The sequence below is a fragment of the Macrobrachium rosenbergii genome, chromosome 3 (assembly GCF_040412425.1).
Source record: "Macrobrachium rosenbergii isolate ZJJX-2024 chromosome 3, ASM4041242v1, whole genome shotgun sequence".
Lineage (NCBI taxonomy): Eukaryota > Metazoa > Arthropoda > Malacostraca > Decapoda > Palaemonidae > Macrobrachium > Macrobrachium rosenbergii.
The window spans coordinates 36,591,503-36,615,476 of NC_089743.1; positions in this window are offsets into that span (position 1 = coordinate 36,591,503).

The window sequence follows — 23,974 nt, forward strand, 5'->3', positions numbered from 1 at the left end:
GTGCCCCTGGATACAATCCAGATGAAGCCTAACGGCAGGCACTCGGGACGGGAAAGGCATAGGACTAAAGGGGTGAAAGTGAAGTAAAGTTGAAGAGAAAAAAAAAAAGTGGGGCAGACCCCTTGCGAAGTTTGTTTTTGGTGTAGCCACTGCAGTGGCTAGGAAAAACAAACTTCTGGAGAGGCTAGAAGGAGTCGTTTTTTTTTTGGCTCAACACCCGTAAAGAATAAGATTTTGGGATGAATGATGGACTGGGAGGTTGTAGCACCACAAGAGACTATGAGTTTTGTTATTTTGTTATTATATATATATATATATATATATATATATATATATATATATATATATATATATATATATATATATATATTTTTTTTTTTTTATATATATATATATAATACATATTTTTATATATACATACTTTTTTTTTATATATATATATATATTTTTTTAATCAGTACATATAAATCTAGGTCTTGGAGGGTCACAATTGACCTTGGGCTCAAGCCTATTCCACCAGTGGTGAGAACGGATGCGGTTGGTTGTGAGTTCCCTAGTTGTGGTATATAGTTCTTCATCTTCAGTACTGAGTTTGTCCTAGGTCTTTTGACCTAGCCTATGGAACCTTGTGTTGAGAGGCTCCAATTTGGAACGGATGTGCAAATCCTGTATTGTGTTGAAGTAGGGGGGACTTTCCCTATAGGCTTGTCTCAGAAATTTGTTTTGAATTGCTTGCATTCTATTGACGGATGTTTTGCTGAGTGCACCGAATATGATGGCTGGGTACTCTTAACTGTGGTCTGGCTAGTGATTTATATAATTTTAATTGAGTTTTTGTTGAGAGCCCTCGGAACCTTTTCAGCCTACTGATAGTTTTCTTCGCGGTAGCTATTCTTGCCTGGACATGGGGAAGGATGCCTGATTTTTGAAATTTACATCCAAGGATGGTTGCATGCTGATTGAATGGAATTCTCCTGTTATTAATTGCTATATCCAAGGGATTTTGGGCAGATATTGAGAGGAGCTGAAATTTATTCATATTTGTTGTTATTTTCCATTTCTTTTCATAGTCATTAATTTTTTGAATTTCTCTGACAGTCTTCCTATGCAACATATGCTTGGATTTAGTGGGATATGTAATGACTTGGGTGTGGTCGTCAGCAAACATGATTTGAAGGCAACCTTGCGTTGGAGGAGGGGTATCTTTAACGTAGAAGTTGTAGAGAGATGGGGAGAGAATGCTACCTTGAGGAACACCTGACTGCAGTTGGAACTCTGGTCCTATGAAATCTTTGATTTTGATCCTTGCAGTACGGTTTTCTAAGAAGTTACATAGCAGTCGAGTTGCTAAATCTGGCAAATGAGCTTCCAGTATTTTGAACTTTAGACCTTCATGCCAGACTTTGTCGAAGGCCCGACTGACATCCCTAGAGATAAGGTTGCAGCCGTACCCAAGGCTCTTCTTGACTGCTATGAACTCATAGAGCCTGGTCAATGCAAGCTGAGTTCCTTTGCCCTGGGTAAACCCATATTGGTTACTATTGGTCAGCCAGTTTTCTTCAAGGAACTCATTGAATCTTAATTGGATTATTTTTTCGAGGATCTTACCAGGTATCTCTAGTAGAGATATTGGTCTGTAGTTAGACACTGAAGTGAGATCTCTGCCCTTTTTCCCCACAAAGGGAAGAAGTGCTTTCTTAAAAAGGTCAGGCTAGTATCCCATACTGATGGTTTCATTGAAAATATCTTTTAAAAAGGCCAGCATGGAATTGGGCAGGTGCTTGAGAATAATTTTGTTGACTTTAGAGTGGCCAGGTGCTTTGTTTTTGAAATTATTAATTATGTTGATGATATCTTGCAACTGAATTGGTTTTAGGAATTGGTCTTCAGCGTCTAGCCTGTTGAGATCGACTGTGTCGTAAGGTATAATCTGCCCATCATGTTCATGAAGAGTTTCAAGAACTAGTTGTTCATGTTGCAAGTTAAACCTTAGATTTTCCCATGGATTAATTTTGAAAATATTAGACCAGAATTCTCTGAAAATTAGTTCCTGTTCCTGTGGTGAATAAATTTTCAAGTTGTTGTGCAGGATGTAGGCTACAGGTTGAGAATCCGATCCCAGAAGTCTTCTGATCATTCTCCAGAACTTTCCTGGGTCTCGATAGATGCCTTCAACTTTATTTAATAATGTCTCCCAGGTGGAGTTTATGAGTTCTTGTACTTCAATTTTGATGCGTTCTTGGACGTTGTGAATGAATACTAAAAGGTGATGTGATGGACCTTCTCTATTTAGTAGGGCAAGAGCATGTTTGTAATAATTTTGCAACTGTTTAAGATTATCTGTTTCTTTGGTATATGGTAAGATCCTGAAAGTTTTGAGGGGGATACAAATTTCTGAGGCTTCTTTAATCATCCTATACCAAAAAGTTATTTTCTCGTCAATGTATGCTTTGTCTTTTCTGATGTTATCAGGTGCGTCATAGTTAGAGAGAAAGTCATCGAGAATATCCTTAAAACGTTCCCAGTCGGCATTGTTCAAATCTAGAGTTGGGTTACTAGCTACCATAATGGGTCTCACAGAGAGTTTTAATAGTAGGGGTAGGTGATCAGAAGTGGTTAAAGGACCCTGTGCAATTGAGTAGTTAAAAATGTGAAATCTGTTGGACAGAAGAATGTCCGGTTTACCCGTTGTTCTCCTGTTTAAGTATGTATCAAAATCTGGACCTAGAAAGTTAACCAAGTTTCTATTCATAAGCTGTTGGATTAAGATGCCTCTTGGGTTAGTGCTATTATGGCCCAAGGCCGGGTGGTTAGCATTTAGGTCACCTAGAAGATAGACCGGTATATTACGCCTCATTAATGATAAGATATCTTCTTGAGGAAAAACTGGGTTCCTGGGGGGTAAATAAGTAGTTGCTACTATTACTGGTCCCCTTACTGTTTGCAGTTCGACTGCAATTAGGTCATGATTAAACCCGTCAATTAATTTGACAGTAATATCCCGTCTAACTGCTATTGCCGTCCCGGCATTTTGTTCGTTTGAGTTGTTGCACTGAAACACGTTGTAGTTCCAGATCTTGATACGAGTGGAGTTAGGTATCCCTGTTGAGTTAAGAAGTATAAGATGAGGGGAGAAAGAGGAATAGATGTTGCAGAGTTCCTTGCTACGAAGGAATGTCCACTTTAAGACGTTATGTTGTATAACTGTCAGAGTGTCCATTATGGTAATTTACCTTTAGTTAGGTCAAAGTAACCTGGTTTTAGGTTTTGAAATTTACCCTCGAGGATCCTCGCAATCCTGTATTTACTGAGTTCTATTGTCTCATCCTGAATGAGTTCTATTACCTTGCTATTATCCATTTCCTCAGTGAAGATGTACTTCATGGTTTTGCTTACGAAGATCAACTTCTTAAGGGCCTTATGGGTTGGGTTTTTTAAGGGAGCCGTGTTAATGGAAGAATACAACCTTAGACCAATTTTGGGGTTCTTAGTTTGGCAGATGGGAGGGAGGATAGGGAGAGCCATAGCTCCTTGTACTTCAGGGTCTGCAGGATTGGAGGTTGAGGGCTGTGGTTGTTGCGGTGGCTGCTTTTTTGCGACTGGTGATGTTAGAGGGATCTACTGTGTAAATAGTCGTTGGTCAGCAGGGCGTTTTCTCATGCTGATTTGTCATTGGTTGGTGGCGCATAGCAACCTCCTATTGGCTGGAGAAAGTTTTCTTCAAGTCCTTTCTCGGCGCTTTTGCAGCCTAGCAGACTGTCGAGGCAGGGGTTTGACGTCGCTGGGTGGTGCATGACGTTGCGTTACGCCGCGGCGGCTCGAATATTCATTGGCTACTAGGTTACCGATCTCATTAGGTATTCGTTGCGTAACGTCACGGCCGCTCAAATTTTCACTGGCTTCTGGGTTGCTCGAATCTTCAGGTATTCTTGGGCTGGGGGTGTCGTTCGGTCTGGTATTACTGACGTGTACTCTCCACCAGCTTAAGAAGAAATATACCAGGGCACGTCAGTAATACCAGACGGAACGACACCCCCGCCCCAAGAATACCTAATGAGACGGGCAACCTAGCAGCCAATGAAAATTCGAGCCGCCGTGGCGTCACACAACGTCACGCACCACCCAGTGACGTCACGCGCATGCCTTGACGGTCTGCTAGGCTGCAACAGCGATGAGAAAGGACTTGAGGAAAACTTTCTCCAACCAATAGGATGCTGCAATGCGCCATCAGCCAATGACAAATCAGCATGAGAAAACTCCCTGCTGACCTACGACTTTTATAGAGTAGCTCCATCTAACATCACCAGTCTACTCCGACGGTCCACTGTCGTGATCATACTCGGGTGAATCCGAGAGAAACGTTGGCGACTTCAAGATTTTGACTTGTAACCAGAATCGACATATATTAATGTGTAAATAATCTACGGACTATGATCACCATATTTGACTTACTCAACCCTAGAATTTAACTTTTGATGAATCACATCGGCGCGTTACTCTCCAGTTACAGTAACAGAGAAAACTGTTATAAGGAAAATAGAGAAGACTCTATACAAGACCAATGCAGCTGATGCAACAATTTCTTTCAATAGCGCTTGTTTAAAAGAGGGACTATTACCAATAAGAATAATATAATAATAATAATGATAACAACAATAATAATTAATAGTTCATATTTTTCTAGCATTTTTTACGTTATACCCATCGCGCTGAATGCTAAAGAAGCGTGAAATAACTAGAGTGAGATAACTTACTTTGTTTTATTCATCTTTAGTGTTTGGGAGATTACCTGTAATTAGTCAAAGGTTGATCCGTGTCTGAGCGGTACACAGCTGGGCTCATCTGTGATAGGTCCGTGGATTGCTTCCAGCTCATAGGCAACCAATCTACTCAGCTGCAAATTGGTACCAGCATCTGGTTGTGTCATGCAAAGGGTGTAGGGCTAGCAACCTCATCCAAAGGGAATTTTGGAAAGATATGATTTCCTGGCAATAGCCTTTCCTTAAGGAAAAGGCATGCACGTATATATATATATATATATATATATATATATATATATATATATATATATATATATATATATATATATATATATATATATATATGTATATGTATGTATGTATATTGAAAAATAATAGTTAAACAAAAATAAATAGAAACGAAAGCTCTGAACATGCTTTGTTATTCAAGCAACAGAAACAGGACGGAAGATGTATAAATACGCCATTGTTGAAATAAGAGGAATTTCGTAAACACTAATGAAGTGAAGAATGGATCCGTTCTAAGAAAATCTTTTTTTTTTATACAACAAAAGCACGTTATGAAGAGCAAGAGGTGCTATTTTTATTTACGTCTAAAAAGGAGCTTCGAAGATAAAGAAGCTTTTGAAAAAAAGGGATCCTTCTGAACTATCATTAATTGAAGGAAAAATGTCCACCGATAACCACCGAACTTTTTCTCTTAAAATAATTACTTCCTGGAAAGGGAAAGTTTAGGCTGCGGAAAACAGTTACACAAAACATGAGACAATATTCCTATTATATAAAGATAAAACCGAAGATCTTGAAAAATAAAAGTCTAAGAAAAAGCATGACCGACGTAGGCTGAATAACAGCGCAGGTTGTTCTTAAGTAGGTGGTCGAGTTATGTATTACCTATAGATTTGCTCACTTCACACAGAATTTAAGTCTTGAATAAATCTGTAGCCATTTGTTCGGTGATTGTTTTGTAAACTCGTTTTATGCTATCCAGGGTTTTCTTAATAACCTAATCTGACAAGCCTGAAGAAATAATTGTCATTTAATTAAAAATATAAGGGCATTGGCGTGATAATTAGTTGGTGGTCGCTGATTCTTTTTAGAGGTGGGTGGGTGGAAGAAATCATAAATTTACCTTTCAATCGAGATAAAGGATACCTGGTGAATGTATGTACCAAGTAACTTCAAATTGTGTTCTAATATTTAGATAGTCTGCTCGCAAACAGCGAAAGAATTATCGAACAAATATTCACTTATCGAAGGTACATAATTATCATTTCCGTTGAATTGAGTCTTAATGAAAATTGCAGTTATTATTATTATTATTATTATTATTATTATTATTATTATCATTATTATTATCATATTATTATTATTATTATTATTATTATTATTATTATTATTATCATCGTCGTTGATTTTGCTGTTATATAACAGTACATTGAAAAACAACGTTTAATTTTCTATACGTAAAACTGCTACACAAAACAGTCTAAACCTTCAAAAAAGATGTTTCCATTCCAGTATTTTACAATTTCTTTATTTTTTTTTTTACTTTTTTTTACCATTTTTGTAATCCTCTCTCCTCCTTTACACATTCAAATTCGCGTCCATCCATTTCACGCCCTCACTTTCAACCTTTACTTTATTTTCAGTCAAAATAGATAAACTTTTATAACTTTTTTTCCTGTCGAAATAGATAAACCTTTATGACCCCAGAAACAGTTAGGGAACCAACTGTTGACAAGAAGTTCTTGATTCTGTTTTATTGATTTTTGTACCATAATTAGTAAAAAACTCTATATTAGTCTGATTTTCATATATTTGTATCTGTTTATTTCCTTACATTTTTATCTCTTTATTTAATTAAACTTTATTAATTAATTTATTTATTTACATTTTAATGTATTTTTTTATTAATTTGTTAATTTATTTTGACTTTTTTGATAACTAATCTCTTCTCTCTGTATTTCCTATTAGCTTCTGTTTCTTCTTTCAAAAGAACACCATATTCTTTGGGAGCTTGAACTAGAAGTCAGTGGCCCCTTTGGTGGGCTTTTTTCATAAGAATGAGGTTCCTCTTCTGAATAATAATAATAATAATAATAATAATAATAATAATAATAATAATAATAATAATAATAATAATAAAAATAATAATAATGTACTCTCATATGGTTAGATTTCCAAGAAACGTTTTTGTAAACATTTTAATAGCATTCAAAATTACAAAAGTTTTCAAAATCTAAGGAACTCTGAATTCAAATAAGGAATGGAACGAATGGTAATTACAATCCTCGCCCTCATGTAAAATGATTTATATCAGTATTTTTCATGAAAGCAAATGACCGCATTGCGTGTGAATGAGGAATATTAGCGTATACTAAAGTATATTAAAGAATATAACTTCTCAAAACAGTGTATTGTAGAAGAAACTCGTTAAGTACCTAATGAAAGAGGATATAATGTTTAGGTGATTTAAGAAGGCTGAAGAATTTGAGAAATTCATCTGTATTATTATACGTTAATAATTCATCCAGTCTTGGCTTTCATTTTTCAGTGTCTTTTCTTACACACACACACACACACACAGATAATATATATATATATATATATATATATATATATATATATATATATATATATATATATATATTATATATATACATATATATATATATACATATATATATATATATATATATATATATATATATATATATATATATATATATATATATATATATATATATATACATGCAAACACAGTAGTATTCAAGCTTCATGAAATATATATATATTATATATATATAAATATATATATATATATATATATATATATATATATATATATATATATATATATATATATATATATATATATATATATATATATATATATATATATATATATACACACATCAAACACGATTACTATTCAAGTTTCAGTGAAATATATATATACATATATATATATATATATATATATATATATATATATATATATATATATATATATACACACATGCAAACACGAGTACTATTCAAGCTTCATGAAATATATATATATATATATATATATATATATATATATATATATATATATATATATATATATATATTTTAACCTTCAAATCAACTACCCTTAAGTATCTCAAAGAGTTCGTTGTCATCAAACCGTCGAGCAAGATTTTCCCTAACAGGTGGCGCGCAGATCTGGTCAAAAGAGTTAAATTCCTCGCCTCCTCCTTTATGGCAGTGTGATGGTCCATTCACGAGGCCCTCAAGACTTGCCAGGGTTTAGGCGGAAATGTAATTATGCAGCTTACGAGAAGTCCTCTTTGATTCCGCTACTTTCAGGGAAGGGAAAAAAATGGAATGGAGTTAGGTGACATGACATTTCTTTCTTTAGTATGATTTTTATTTATCTCGGTATTTTTATCCTCCTTAATTTTTTCTTGGACTTTTGATACGAAATTAGAAAGTATGTTTGATTTCGTTTTCAAAGGAACATGTAACATGTAAATATACATATATATATATATATATATATATATATATATATATATATATATATATGTATATATACATATATATATATATATATATATATATATATATATATATATATATATATATATATATATATCATGATGCATATCAAGTACCTGGTTATTACACAACTGATCACAGATTTCAAAAATATACCCCCACTTCAGCCAGATACCTGAACTCTCATAACAAAAGATTTACAACTGAGTACTCTAAAGGTAACAGTGATCCCTTAAAAAGCTCATTAATCACATGAAAAATCAAACTAAGTTTATCAAAAGAATGGTGAGATATCAAATATTAAACAAAAAATATACTAGAATAAAAGGGCATCACTCCACCTAACAGATTTAACTGTTTCCCTGTTCTTAATTCACTTCAGCAAAACTAAAGGAATAAAACATGTTTATCACTGCCTTATGCACACAATTAATTCTATTCACTGGTGGTCAATAATAAAACACTGTTTTTAATAAATTTATAATACAAATATTTATTGTTAAATTCAAAATTTATAATTAGAATCCACAAACTGAAAAACTTGCTATTGCTTGAAAATAACACAAAATTTAATTAATTCTTGAATTAAATTATTAAACACAATTATATCACAAAACTTTAATTTATCAAGAAATTAAATTAATCAAGCAAAATTTAAACTATCAAGAATTGTTTAAGATTTGGAAAGTAAATCTTAATAAATGAAAATTAAATCAAGTATGCAATGTTAAATTATCAAGAAATATTTAAAATGCTAAGTAAATAAATGTTAAATCACCATTAACAATCAAGAGATTGCAAACACAAGAACACACGAAAATACACAAAAGATTTATCAATAATAATTTCACTAAGGCAAAAACTTCCTAATATTCCTTATTATACCATGGTAATAATAAGTAAAATTCACTTTACCTTACACAAGCTTGTGAAAAACTTTGTAAAATCCCTTTGCAGCTGTGCTAAATTCACAAAAAACACTTTTTTGTCTGGCGCATTTACGAATTTAATGATTTTACTAAATTCAGATCTCAAAAGCTAATACTAATACCAGTGACCACAAGAATTTTACGTTAATAATTACTCTCATTTTAAGAGATCTTACAGACCTTACAGACCTTACAGTTCGTTCGGGTTGCCCCAGGTACCTCAGTGTGAGGCACCTTTGATGTCTACCAGAGAATTGCTAACGCATCTTCCGGTATATTTTGCAGAGAGAGAGAGAGAGAGAGAGAGAGAGAGAGAGAGAGAGAGAGAGAGAGAGAGAGAGAGAGAGAGAGAACCAAACTGAACAGTCTCTAAAATAAGAATGAATATGAATTAATCTGAGGATTCCAGTAGAAATTCAACGGTTATATGACGTCATTAAGGCATTTTGGGTGCGAGATACAAAAATTCCAGAAGGAAGCAAGGTGACGTCACTTCCAGCCAAAACGTTTTGAACTGCAATCTTACAAAACATGATACAACTGCCATGTGGTTCTGTGCAATACTTGTCAATATCTCTCAAAAGGGCATACGTGACCAGGGTCATGTACGTAATATTACAAAACCTTTGTCTTTTTCTTGTATGCGACAAAACTTTTATAGAAATCCTAACATGATCAAACAGATGGCAGTTGTTATTCCCAACCTGTCAACACGTTATCTTTTGCTCTGACAGCTGAAGTGAAACAAACCATTCGCTTTATCTAAACTGGCGACAGATGACACATCGGGCCTAAAATTTGAATCTCTCTCTCCACCCACTACACTTTTATCAAGGAAGATATTAATTCTAAATCACACTAATATATATATATATATATATATATATATATATATATATATATATATATATATATATATATATATATATATATACATATACACACACACACATATAAATATATATATATATATATATATATATATATATATATATATATATATATATATATATATATATATATATATATATATATATATTATGTATATATATTTGTGTGTGTGTGTGTGTGTAAGCTATGAAGTGAAACCTTATAGACAAAATTACACACAAAAAATAGATAATTAAGCAAAACTAAAATAAGAGTTCAAAGTAACAACTCTTAATAATTTTCCAAATGGGAAGAATGGATTTAGTAGTCAAATCATATATGAATGATTCAAAGGAAACCAAATCAACGAACGTTTGAAAATTATTTAACCTATGTCTTATTAAGCAAAATTTTTTTTCTTCCAGTAATTTCAACAAAGATCCTCAGAATGAGTAAGTTTTTTTAAAGTAAAAGTAGAAACACTTATAAATTTATCCTGAAAAACAAAATAATTTTCTGCTAAATTACATCTAGTTTCATTAAGATAAGTCGAATCATTAAATACTTTTTACTTTATGCCATTTTAAATTTAGAGAACATTAGCATAATAAAGAAAATTTATTATCATTCTCTCTCCTTTTGATACTTAAACCCCCTCTCTCTCTCTCTCTCTCTCTCTCTCTCTCTCTCTCTCTCTCTCTCTCTCTCTCTCTTCTACATATGATGGTCATTTAACCCCATGAAATGATGAGATTGTTAGTGAATGCTGTCTCTCTCTCTCTCTCTCTTTCTCTCTCTCTCCTAATACCCTTCCACAGTAAGATCCTTGCCATCACATTCTCCATCATCATTATGCATACAAAATCTCTCTCTCTCTCTCTCTCTCTCTCTCTCTCTCTCTCTCTCTCTCTCTCTCTCTCTCTCTCTCTCTCTCTCTCTCCCCTAATAACCTTCCACAATGAGATCCTTACCATCACATTCTCCATCATATTTATACATACAAAATATCTCTCTCTCTCTCTCTCTCTCTCTCTCTCTCTCTCTCTCTCTCTCTCTCTCTCTCTCTCTACTACTACTACTACTACTACTACTACTACTACTACTACTACTACTACTACTACTACAATGAGCCCCATAACATTTTGTGGTACATGAACATGACACCGAATAGACTGATCCTCCGCCTCACCTTTATCTCCTTGAGTTTCTTAATGACATTATCCCTCTGGAGAGAGATGGGCCTTTATTCTTTAAACATAAAAGTCAAGTATCCTCCTCCTCTTCTTCTCTTTATTTTTCTCCTCCTCCTCCTCCTTCTTCTTCTTCTTTTTCTTCTCTGGAACTGCCTGGAAAAGAATTCTATCATCCTTCGCCTCATTACTGAAGTTACCTCTCAATAAGTTTCGGGGTCGTTTGAGAGAAAAGAGGTCTTTGGTTTTATGTTGGTACAAATTAATACACACACACACACACACACACACACACACACACACACACACACGCGCGCAACGCACGCATATATATATATATATATATATATATATATATATATATATATATATATATATATATATATATATATATATATATATAATATATATATATATATATATATATATATATATATATACATACATACATATATAATATACACACACCATAACTTTATTCAAATTGAAAGCTTGTGATCCGAGTATTCACCAATATCTTTTTATATAATTTGAATTTTGCATCGTTGTTTGTTTTGAAGAAGCCAGGTAACAAGCTGAGTAGATATATACAGTATATATATATATATATATATATATATATATATATATATATATATATATATATATATATATATATATATATATATATATAACATACATATATGTATATATAGATAGATAGATAGATAGATATGCATATTCACAGGCAGGCAGATAGATAGACAGACAGCAGATAAATAAACATTGATTGAGAGTATCGACAGATAAAAGGCAATGTATGAAACTCTCAGCATGTATTAATACATTTACTACCCGGCCAGCAGCGAATGAAATCTTCACTTCATTAAAAGCATAATTAAATGTATTGATTGGGTGGACAAGGAAGCCATCGAATGGAGGGGAAACTTTCCTCCTTGAATTTGACGATAATTCATATCCGAATGGAATCATTCATATTCATTAATAATTATTCATTTCCAATGGAGACCATGAAAGGATGGACATGGAGATAACAAGAGGAAAGTTTAATTTGTCTCCTGTCTCTCTTGTGTCTTTGTGTTTTAATAACTGTTGACCGTACTCTCTCTCTCTCTCTCTCTCTCTCTCTCTCTCTCTCTCTCTCTCTCTCTATATATATATATATATATATATATATATATATATATATATATATATATATATATATATATATATATATATATATATATATATATATATATATATATATATATATATATATATATATATATATATATATATATATATATATATATATATATATATATATATATATATATATATATATATATATATATATATATCTTTATATATATATATATATATATATATATATATATATATATATATATATATATATATATATATATATATATATGTATATATATATATATAATAAATTATTTATCACACATCACAACAGGTGTAAAAATAAGAGAATGGGTGTGGGTCTGACCGGTTTCTTCGACTTTCTTCCCAGGTCATTAACTTTAATGACTAGGATATAAAGTCGAAACCGGTCAGGCCCCACACCCAATCTCTTATTTTACCATCTGTGGTGATATGTTATATATATATATATATATATATATATATATATATATATATATATATATATATATATATATATGTATATGTGTGTGTGTACACACAAACAACACACACACACACACATATATATATATATATATATATATATATATATATATATATATATATATATATATATATATATATATATATATATATATATATATATATATATATATATATATATATATATTCTTATATTCTAACGACTCTGAAGCTTTTTTCAATTTAGTTAAAAACAATAACTTTATTGCCATGAGAACCATTCAAATTCTTTTCCTCACAGCCGTTTGGAACAAATCGATTTTCATTTCAACATTTTCACAGGGTGACTAAACTACTTAGAACTGAACTTTTGAATACTACTCGTAATCCCAACTCAGACTGCTCTGAAATTCATTAACTTCCCCCTGAAAATACTATTTGGACAATGAAACTGAAACATTCATACCTTGCGAGACAAAACTTTTGGTTGTTTAGCTTTTTGGGGTTCAACAAATTTCTTTGTACACTTTGGTGTAGAAAAGTCGGGTCTCACAACTTGATGCAAGTTTGGAAATTTCGTGCAAATATATTTGTTTTGGTTTAATAGGCTCGCATGAGTCTCAGATCGTATTTCAAAGTTTTATATTCGTTTTCATTTTGTTCTGTTATTCTATTTGGTTTTATTTGTTATTGCTCCTTTATCATTCGTTCCTAGCTTTTGTGTGTGTTTTTTCTGTACTGGGCTGCATTCCTTACAGGAACCATTGGCCTTATGGTATTCTGCTCTTCTACTTTTGGTTACAGTTTGGGTATTAATCATCATATCATCGTGATCATTATATCAAGGACTTGAAGGTTCAATAACTAAATATATTTAAAGATATAGTTCTTTGCAGAACACAGTTCCTTGCTGGGAAAGGCCAATGACCCTTGTTATAAGTAAATTAGTTTTAATGCAAGGTCACCTACCAGGCGCCAAGTGTTGAAGCAGGAGATAGACAAAGCACTTAGTGCCATAACTCTATACAAAGAGATACCAGCCTATAACTTAGCAAGCTCATGCGCCCTGCTCTTTGGACCCTAATCCAAGTACTACCAGGTTAGCAAACTGGACCTGTTACTAACTAAGGGGCAGGGACGCAACTCCCTGAAGGTATTTATGTAACATAACCCAATTACTCCAACGTACAAGAATATATATGATATATTAATAGTAAGGTGTACCCTGTTAGCAGTACCATTAATCAATTGGACTGGACAATAATTGGTTTCCTTTGTTACTAAATAAAAGAACATCTCACTTCCAACTTGAGTATCAACTAAATCTAGCCTAAGGGTGTGGCAACACTACAGTAGAAGAAATCATTAACACAGGTGACCAGAACTTATCGCATCTGTGTCACGAACATGTTGAAAACAAGTCAGTGGCTGTAATTGGGAAAATAATTTTTGATAAATAATCGTATGAGGTACCTGACTAGGACTACCAACAAGTTGTTGATTTGCATTTAAAGTATTTGTGATGGATTTGTCACAAGTTGCGGACATGTGTTCATGGCATGTTGTGATACAGTTAGAAGCACCATATAAAGATACTCCAACTTGCTACATCACAACAGGATCAGAATGGCCCTACTGCTTGGTTAATAGAACTTAAGTGTTAGATATCAATCCTTTAGCCCTCAAATGAGCATTTGGGGCACATATTTGAGGTTCAAGGGTTATACTGGCTGGCAAATTCAGACATTTCCTAACTCATCTAATAAATCAGAGGTGGCAAGTGTCAAGCCAATGATAAAGATTTTAATATTTCAATATCACAATTTGAATAACAAATTTAATTCAACATTCAAAACGGTAATATGTAATTTCTTCCTCAAGCTCAGCAGGTTAGAATATCAACAGAAATATAGTTTGCCGCTTTAGAAGACAATTGTCACTGAGGGAATATCATCCCATGGCGTTTACTGGGCCATTCACAGATGCATAACACGAAATCCCATGTGAGAAGAATTACCTGCTCTCGCATCTAAGTGCTTTTTGGGTATTTCACGTTATGTGGGGCCCTTAATAGTTCCGGCTTTTGTAACGCCGAGGTTATGACATTTGCATGCTATTAGATTTATGACAGTGAGTTTTAGGAGTTTTGAATTCTCTCTCTCTCTCTCTCTCTCTCTCTCTCTCTCTCTCTCTCTCTCTCTCTCTCTCTCTCTCTCTCTCTCTCTTTCATCCATCGAAAATCCTGAAGATTAATGGAACCCTTTCGCATACAGATATGCATCCATCGAAAATCCTGAAGATTAATGGAACGCTCTCTCTCTCTCTCTCTCTCTCTCTCTCTCTCTCTCTCTCTCTCTCTCTCTCTCTCTCTTATACGTACTCACGCTTTTAATAATTCATCGAAAATCCTGAGGATTAATGAACACATAAAGGGCTGAATATTATTTCTACATATCCTTTTTTCAGTCTTCACATTTGACCCATTTTTAAAATCAGAGGCCTGACATTTCATTTGCGAATTGCGAAAAGCTAATCAGTTCCTGCCAGGTGCCAATAACCATTACCCAGACTTGCGCAAGAAAATTCGGATATTGAAAGTGATAGCTTTTACTTCAGTTCTTTAATCGTGTACGTAAAATGAATTACATAAATATCCTTAATATTATGATTACATATAAGCATTTAACGACACTGGTATACATATGTCTATGTTTATGTATATATATATATATATATATATATATATATATATATATATATATATATATATATATATATATATATATATATATGTATGTATATATAGTGTATGTATGTATATGTATATGTATATATATATATATATATATATATATATATATATATATATATATATATATATATTCAACAAACAAAGTTCTCAGTTATCAGACCAATTTAGACTCTAGACCTTAGTCCATATCCTAATTTACAGTAAACGTAAAAGTTTACAAAATATTAGAAGGCTTACTTTTCCTGAATTATCAATTATTTAAATGGGCTCATCTCTCGGTGAAGGCAAACATTACTTATATCTAGAGCAATTAACAGAGAGAGAGAGAGAGAGAGAGAGAGAGAGAGAGAGAGAGAGAGAGAGAGAGAGAGAGAGAGAGAGAGAAAATCCCTTATATCGTGCCCTTCAAGAGGTTATGTTAATCTTACACATTTTAAGGGACCGGAGCCAAGACTGTACTTCTTTATAAAGCAATTTTAGTAATCTGTTGACCTGTTTTGACCTGTGTTGGCCCCTGCTTCCTTTATCCTCAAGTCCCAGGGTGCATTACAGTTACCTTTGTCTTTGCTTCGTATGATATAAAAGGGAGGAAGAAGGATAGTGCCACCATATAAACAAGATAGAAAGAAAAGGGAGGAATGTGGTGTTATGCTTACGATAAATGGGAGAGGGGTTTAGTGCCTATTAGGACTTGTATAATGTGAGAGGGGTACGTACCTATTAGGACTTTGGATACATGGGAGAGTGGATACGTGTTCATTAGGATTTTTGATAAATGGTAGAGGGGATATGTGCCTATTGGGACTTTGGATAAATGAAAGAGGGGATACGAGCCTATTGGGACTTTGGATGAATGGAAGAGAGGATACATGCTCGTTGGGACTTTGGATAAATGAAAGTGGGGGATACATGCCTATTAGGACTTCGGATAAATGGAAGAGGGGATACATGACCACAGGGACTTTGGATAAATGGGAGAGGGGATATGTGCCTACTGGGACTTTGAATAAAAGGAAAAGGGGATACGTGCTTACTGGGACTTTGGATAAATGGGAAAGGGGATACATGCCTATTGGGACTTTGGATAAATGGAAGAGGGGATACATACCTATTGGTACTTTGGATTAATTGAAAGTGGATACATGCCTATTGGGACTTTGGATAAATGGAAAAGCGGATATGTGCCTATTGGGACTTTGCATAAATGGGAGAGGGGATACATGCCTATTGGGACTTTGGATAAATGGAAGATGGGATACATGCCTATTGGGACTTTGGAGTAATTGAAAGGGGATACATGCCTATTGGGACTTTGGATAAATGGAAAAGGGGAGATGTGCCTATTGGGACTTTCAATATATGGAAGAGGGGATACATACCTATTGGGACTTTGGATAAATGGAAGAGGGATACGTACCCATTGGGACATTGGATAAATGGGAGGGGGGGTGCATACCTATTGGGACTTTGGATAAATGGAGAAGGTGATACATGCCTATTGGGACTTTGGATAAATGGAAAAAGAGTTACGTACCTATTAGGGCTTTGAATAAATGGAAGAGGGGATACATGCCTATTGGGGCTTTGGATAAATGGAGGAGGGATACATGCCCGTTGGGACATTGGATAAATGGAACAGGGGACATGTGCCTAATGGGACTTTGGATAAAGAGAAAAGGGGATACGTGGCTATTAGGACTTTGGATAAATAGAAGAGGGGATACATGCCTATTGGGACTTTGGATAAATGGAAGAGGGGAGGTGTGCCTATTCAGACTCTGGATAAATGGAAAAGGAGATATGTACCTATTAGGACTTTGGAATAATGGAAGAGGGAATATATGTCTGTTGGGACTTTGGATAAATGCTAGAGGGGAACATGTGACTATTGGGACTTTGGATAGATGCAAGAGGGCATACATGCATATTGTGACTTTGGATAAATGGAAAACGGGATATGTCCCTATTGGGACTTTGGATGAATGGAAAAGGGGACAATTGCTTATTGGGACTTTGGATAAATGGAAGAGGGGATACATGCAAATTGGGACTTTGGATAAATGGCAGAGGGATAAGTGCCTATTGGGAATTTAAATAAACAGAAGACAGGATACATGCCTACTGGGACTTTGAATAAATGGAAAAGGGGATTCGTGCCTATTGGGACTTTGGATAAATGGAATAGGGGATACGTGCCTATTGCGACTTAGGCTAAATGGAAAAGGGGATACGTGCCTGTTGCGAATTTGGATAAATGGAAGAGAGGATACGTGCCTATTGGTACTTTGGTAAATGGGAGGGGGGGATACGTGCCTATTGGAACTTTGGATAAATGGAAGAGGGGATACATGCCTATTGGGACTATGGATAAATGGAAAAAGGATAAGTGCCTATTGGGACTTTGGATAGATTGGAGAGGGGATACATGCCTATTGGGACTATGCATAAATGGAAGATGGGATATGTGCCTATTGGGACTTTGCATTAATGGAAGAAGGGATACGTGCTTATTAGGGCTTTGGATATTTGGAAAAAGAGATACATTCCTATTGGAACTTTGGATAAATGGGAGAGGGGGTACATGCCTATTGGAACTTTGGATAAATGGGAGAGGGGATACGTGCCTATTGGACTTTCCATAAATAGAAGAGGGGATACATGCTAATTGGGACTTTGCATAATTTGAAGAGGGGATACATGTTTATTGGGACTTTGGATAGATGGAAGAGGGGATACGTTCCTACTGGGACTTTGTGTGAATGGAAAAGGAGATATGTGCCTATTGGAACTTTGGAAAAATGGGAGAGTCGATACGTACCTATTGGGACTTTGGATAAGTGGAAGAGAGGACACGTGCTTACTGGGACTTTGGGTTAATGAAAGATGGGATATATGCCTATTGGGACTTTGGATAAATGGGAGAGGGGATACTTGCCTACTGGGACTTTGCATAAATGGAAGAGGGATACATACTTATTGGGACTTTGGACAAATGGAAGATGGGATACATGGCTATTGGGACTGTATAAATGGAAGAGGGGATACGTGCCTCTTGGGATTTTGGATAAATGGAAGAGGGGATACATGGCTATTGGGACTTTAGATGAAGGGATAGGAGATAGATGCATACTGGGACTTTGGATAAACGGAAGAGGGGATACGTGCCTATTGGGACTTTGGATAAATGGGAGAGGGGGTTCGTGCCTACTGGGGCCTTGGATAAATGGAAGAGGGGATACATGCCTATTGGGATTTTGGAAAAATAGAAGAGGGAATACATGCCTATTGGGACTTTGGATAAATGGGAGAGGGGATATGTGCCTTTTGGGACTTTGGATAAAAGTATTAAGGGATACATGCCTATTTGGATTTGTATAAATGGAAGAGATAATACGCACCTACTGGGCCTTTGGATAAATGGAAGAGGAGATACGTGCCTATTAGTACTTTGGATAAATGGAAGAGTGTCTATGTGTCTATTGGGACTTTGGATAAATGGAAGAGTGGATACGTGTCTGTTGGGACTTTGGGTAAATGGAAGAGGGGATATGTGTCTATTGGGACTTTGGTTAAATGGAAGGGGGGGATACATACCTATTGGGCCTTTGGATAAATGGAAGAGGGGATACGTGAATATTGGTACTTTGGATAAATGGAAGAGTGGATATGTGTATATTGGGACTTTGGATAAATGGAAGAGTGGATACGTGTCTGTTGGGGCTTGGGTAAATGGAAGAGGGGATATGTGTCTATTGGGACTTTGGTTAAATGGAAGGGGGGATACACACCTATCGGCCTTTGGATAAATGGAAGAGGGATACGTGCCTATATATATATATATATATATATATATATATATATATATATATATATATATATATATATATATATATATATATATATGAGAGAGAGATGGGTAGGGTTTATCTTCTGAATAATAATAATAATAATAATAATAATAATAATAATAATAATTATAATAATAATAATAATAATAATGGCTCAAACATAACAGGGAGATTCTAAATTATTGACTTTAATTCGGCTGAGCTAATCCTATGTTTTTTTTTTGAATCGTCGAAAGAATATATTATAATGAATGTATCTTGCCAGAATGTATGAAACATAAATCATTGCCATGCAATAGAGGCACTCTGATTGCCAGTGGTATAGGCAGTCTCTACAAAGTTATGCCTAAAATGTGTTTTGAAAGTAATTGTCCATATGAAGGAGTTTATAAGGATTTAGGTAGAAAATTTTGTAGGAAAAAACCTTAGAATGGAGAAGCGTTTAAAATCCATTGCCTCTTATCAATTTGCATAATAAAAAATAACATTTAAGTTACAGAGTTTCTCAAAGAGCTGAAAATATAAAATTTAGATCAAAGTGAGGTAGAATATTTTTTCATCTATAGAAAATTGCAGCTTAAATAATCTCTCTCTCTCTCTCTCTCTCTCTCTCTCTCTCTCTCTCTCTCTCTCTCTCTCTCTCTCTCTCAGTGGAAGCATGAAAACACGAATATTTTCTAAACGTAAATAACTACTTTTTCTTCCCACTGTTACAGACACGTAGGTCACAGAAACAAATAACATAAACAAACAAGTGCTTCCACTGGATGGGCATGTTTTTTTATTGCATATGGATATATAATATATATATATATATATATATATATATATATATAGATATATATATATATATTATATATATATATATATAAATATATATATATATATATATATATATATATATATATATATATATATATATATATATATATATATATATATATATATATATATATATATATATATATATATATATATATATATATACACATATATATGTATATATATATTATATATATGTAAAATATATATATATATATATATATATATATATATATATATATATATATATATATATATATATATATATAATGGGAACATGTAAAGGAACTTATAATTATAATTTGTAACATTTGGAATTGCTAAGTTTTTGTGATGAAAAGTTTCTTTGTAAGACCCTTGGTGACAAGAATATTCTTTGTTTTGATTTTTATTGTAAGTTTTGTCTCCCCTTTTTCTGACTTTGATATCCTTGTGTTTACTCAGCGTTACAAGTTGAAACCTTATGCAGTCAGATTCACTGGTCTGTGTTTCCTCTGGCGCTTACTTCTGAATGTGCGGGAAACTTTCTAAGTACTCGAGATACTGCTCATTCCCACATGCAATAGGTTGGTTGTCCGAATATTATCATAATCGTGTGCTATAGGTCTTAACATGTTTTAACAGTGTTAAGGTGTTATCCTTGTATTATTTTGTGCCGTCAGTGCACCTCACGTGGTGCACTGTAGGCATTACTAACGGGTGTTTGCGGTGTCCCTTCGGCCCCTAGCTCCACCCACTTCTTAGCTTTTTACTTATTTCCATTCTCGCTTCCTTTCTTCATCTCTAACTATTACTTATTGGTAAAACTGCTACGTCTTCTCCCAGTTCCGCCTTTAGACCCTTGCCCGCCATTTAATTTGTTTTCTTGATTTTTTTTGTCTTGCTGTCCATCCACTCCAACTCTTTTTCACTATCTTAAGAACTGATTGTCAGAAAGTGCCCCAGTGCTTGGCTTAAGAGCCTAAATTTAATAAAATCAAGCTATAGTCAATCAACTCCTGCTAACATCAGGGTCCTTTTTCCAGCAAAAGTACTATAGACATAATTTACCATTGCTTATAATGAATGATGGCTGTTTAAGGCAGTATTCCTCGCATATTAAGTAATACCCATTAACCTCCACAAGAAACAGTCACTACCCTTTTACTTTTGTCAGAGATCGCTATGATATCTTGTTATTACTTTTAAAGATTATTATATCTGATTTTTTCTCTATCTTTGATAAATACTCATATTTAAAACCCTGTGACATGGTATCTACCACCCACATAGGTTCAGTAGGGCAAAAGTTATTTACCAGTCTTTCAAATTTCGTTGGAAACGAATTCACGACTGATACGCGCGCACATGCGAGCACGACATTACATTAATTAGTAATTCATCATTATGGCTCAGAATAACACAGAAGGTCTTTCAACTAACAAAATAAAAACACAGATTAATCAACCGAACATTTCCCTGGGATTAAAATTAACTGGAAGTTCTCCGAAATCACAAGGACATCTTGCAATTCAATCGAGTTTCGATTTTTTTTCTTGATCACCAAGAAATGAAACGTTTGTTATGAGATGCATATTTTCTTTTTTCTGTCCCCATATCTCATTCATATTGAGGGATGCACATTAGCTAATGAGAGCGGAGTGCTCCGGTAATATAGAAAAGATGGTCCCAGATGCTTCTTTTCTTTCTTTAAAAGCGGATGAATAGAGAGAGAGAGAGAGAGAGAGAGAGAGAGAGAGAGAGAGAGAGAGAGAGAGAGGTAGAGAGTTAAAAGAGACAGACAGACAGAGAATGAGAAAAATTACGAAAGGGAAAGAGAAAGAAAGACAGGGAGAAATATTGGAAAAAGGAGAGAGAGAGAGAGAAATTCAAGTGTAGTGAATGTGGTGGCTTTGGTTTTCATATATTCTTAAATGATTAACGCTTTAATTATTACAGTACATTTCGTTTTGAATGATTTCCAATTATATAATTGTACAGTAAAACTCATAAGCTACGGCATATTCCAATGTGATGAATTATACTGGATATATGAAATGATGTATGAATTAGTATGGCGTAGCATCAAAAATTATCACGGGAAATATAATATAATATATATATATATATATATATATATATATATATATATATATATATATATATATATATATATATATATATATATATATATATATATATATATATATATATATACACACACACACACACATACATATATATATATATATATATATATATATATATATATATATATATATATATATATATACATATATATTGTATATGTATATAATCACAGAATTAAAAATTTTCCCTCACTTCAGCCAGATACCTGAACTCTCATAACAATAAAATTATGGCTGACTACTCTAAAGGCAACAGTAATCCCTTAGAAAGCTTATTAATCACGTGAAAACTCAGACTAAGTTTATCAAAACAAGTGTGAGGTATCAACAGTTAAACAAGAAATATACTAAAGTAAAAGGGCATTACTCTATCAAACAACTTTAACTGTTTCCCTGGTCTTAATTCACTTCAGCAAAACTAAAGGAACAAAACATGTTTATCACTGCCTTATGCGCACAATTAATCCTATTCACTGGTGGTCAATAAATGAAACACTGTTTTTAAAAACTTTTAAATACAAAAATTTATTTTTAATTTCAAAATTTATAATTAGAATTCACATTCTGAAAAAATTTACTATTACTTGAAAACAACACAAAATTTAATTAAATCTTGAGTTAAATTACAAAGGTTAATTTATCAAGAAATTGAACTTATCAAGCAAAACTTAAACTATTCAGAAATACTTCAGATTTGAAAAAAAATCTTAGTAAATGAAAATTAAATCAAGTATGCAGTGTTAAACTATTAAGAAATACTTAAAATGCTAAGTAAATAAATGTTAAATCACCACTATATAAAATGTGAAAAATTAAGAGATTGCAAACACAATAAGACACAAAAATACACAAAAGATTTACCAAAACAATTTCACTAAGGTAAAAATCCCTTAATATACCTTATTATACCATGGTAATAATAAATAAAATTCACTTTACCTTACACAAGCTTATGAAAACTTTCACCAAATTTACTCAAAATGCAGCAGCTCAAGATTCACAAAACACACTTTTGATAGGAGCTGTTACTAATATATACACTTTTACTACATTATCAGATCTCAAAAGCTAAGATTAACATTAATGACCACACAAATATTTTATGTTAATAACTTCTTTCTTTTGAAGTTAGAGAGAGAGAGAGAGAGAGAGAGAGAGAGAGAGAGAGAGAGAGAGAGAGAACCACACAAAACGTCTCTGAAATCAGAACGAGCAAATTTTTAGGATTCCAGCAGGGAGCATAATCCCCTAGAATTACGTCATTACATTTTGGGAACGAGATGCCAGAGAAGATTCTAGAAAAGGAAGATGACGTCTCCTGAGCAGAATGTTTTGAACTGCAATCTTACAAAACATGGCGTAATCGATCGAGACGTGCTTTTACTCTCAAAAAGGCGTACATGACTCAAACAGAAAATCGTATGGGATGCGATCAGAATAAGACATGTAACATTGCGAAATCATTCATCTTTTTCTCGTATGGGACAAAAATCCTACAAAGATTGATTGTT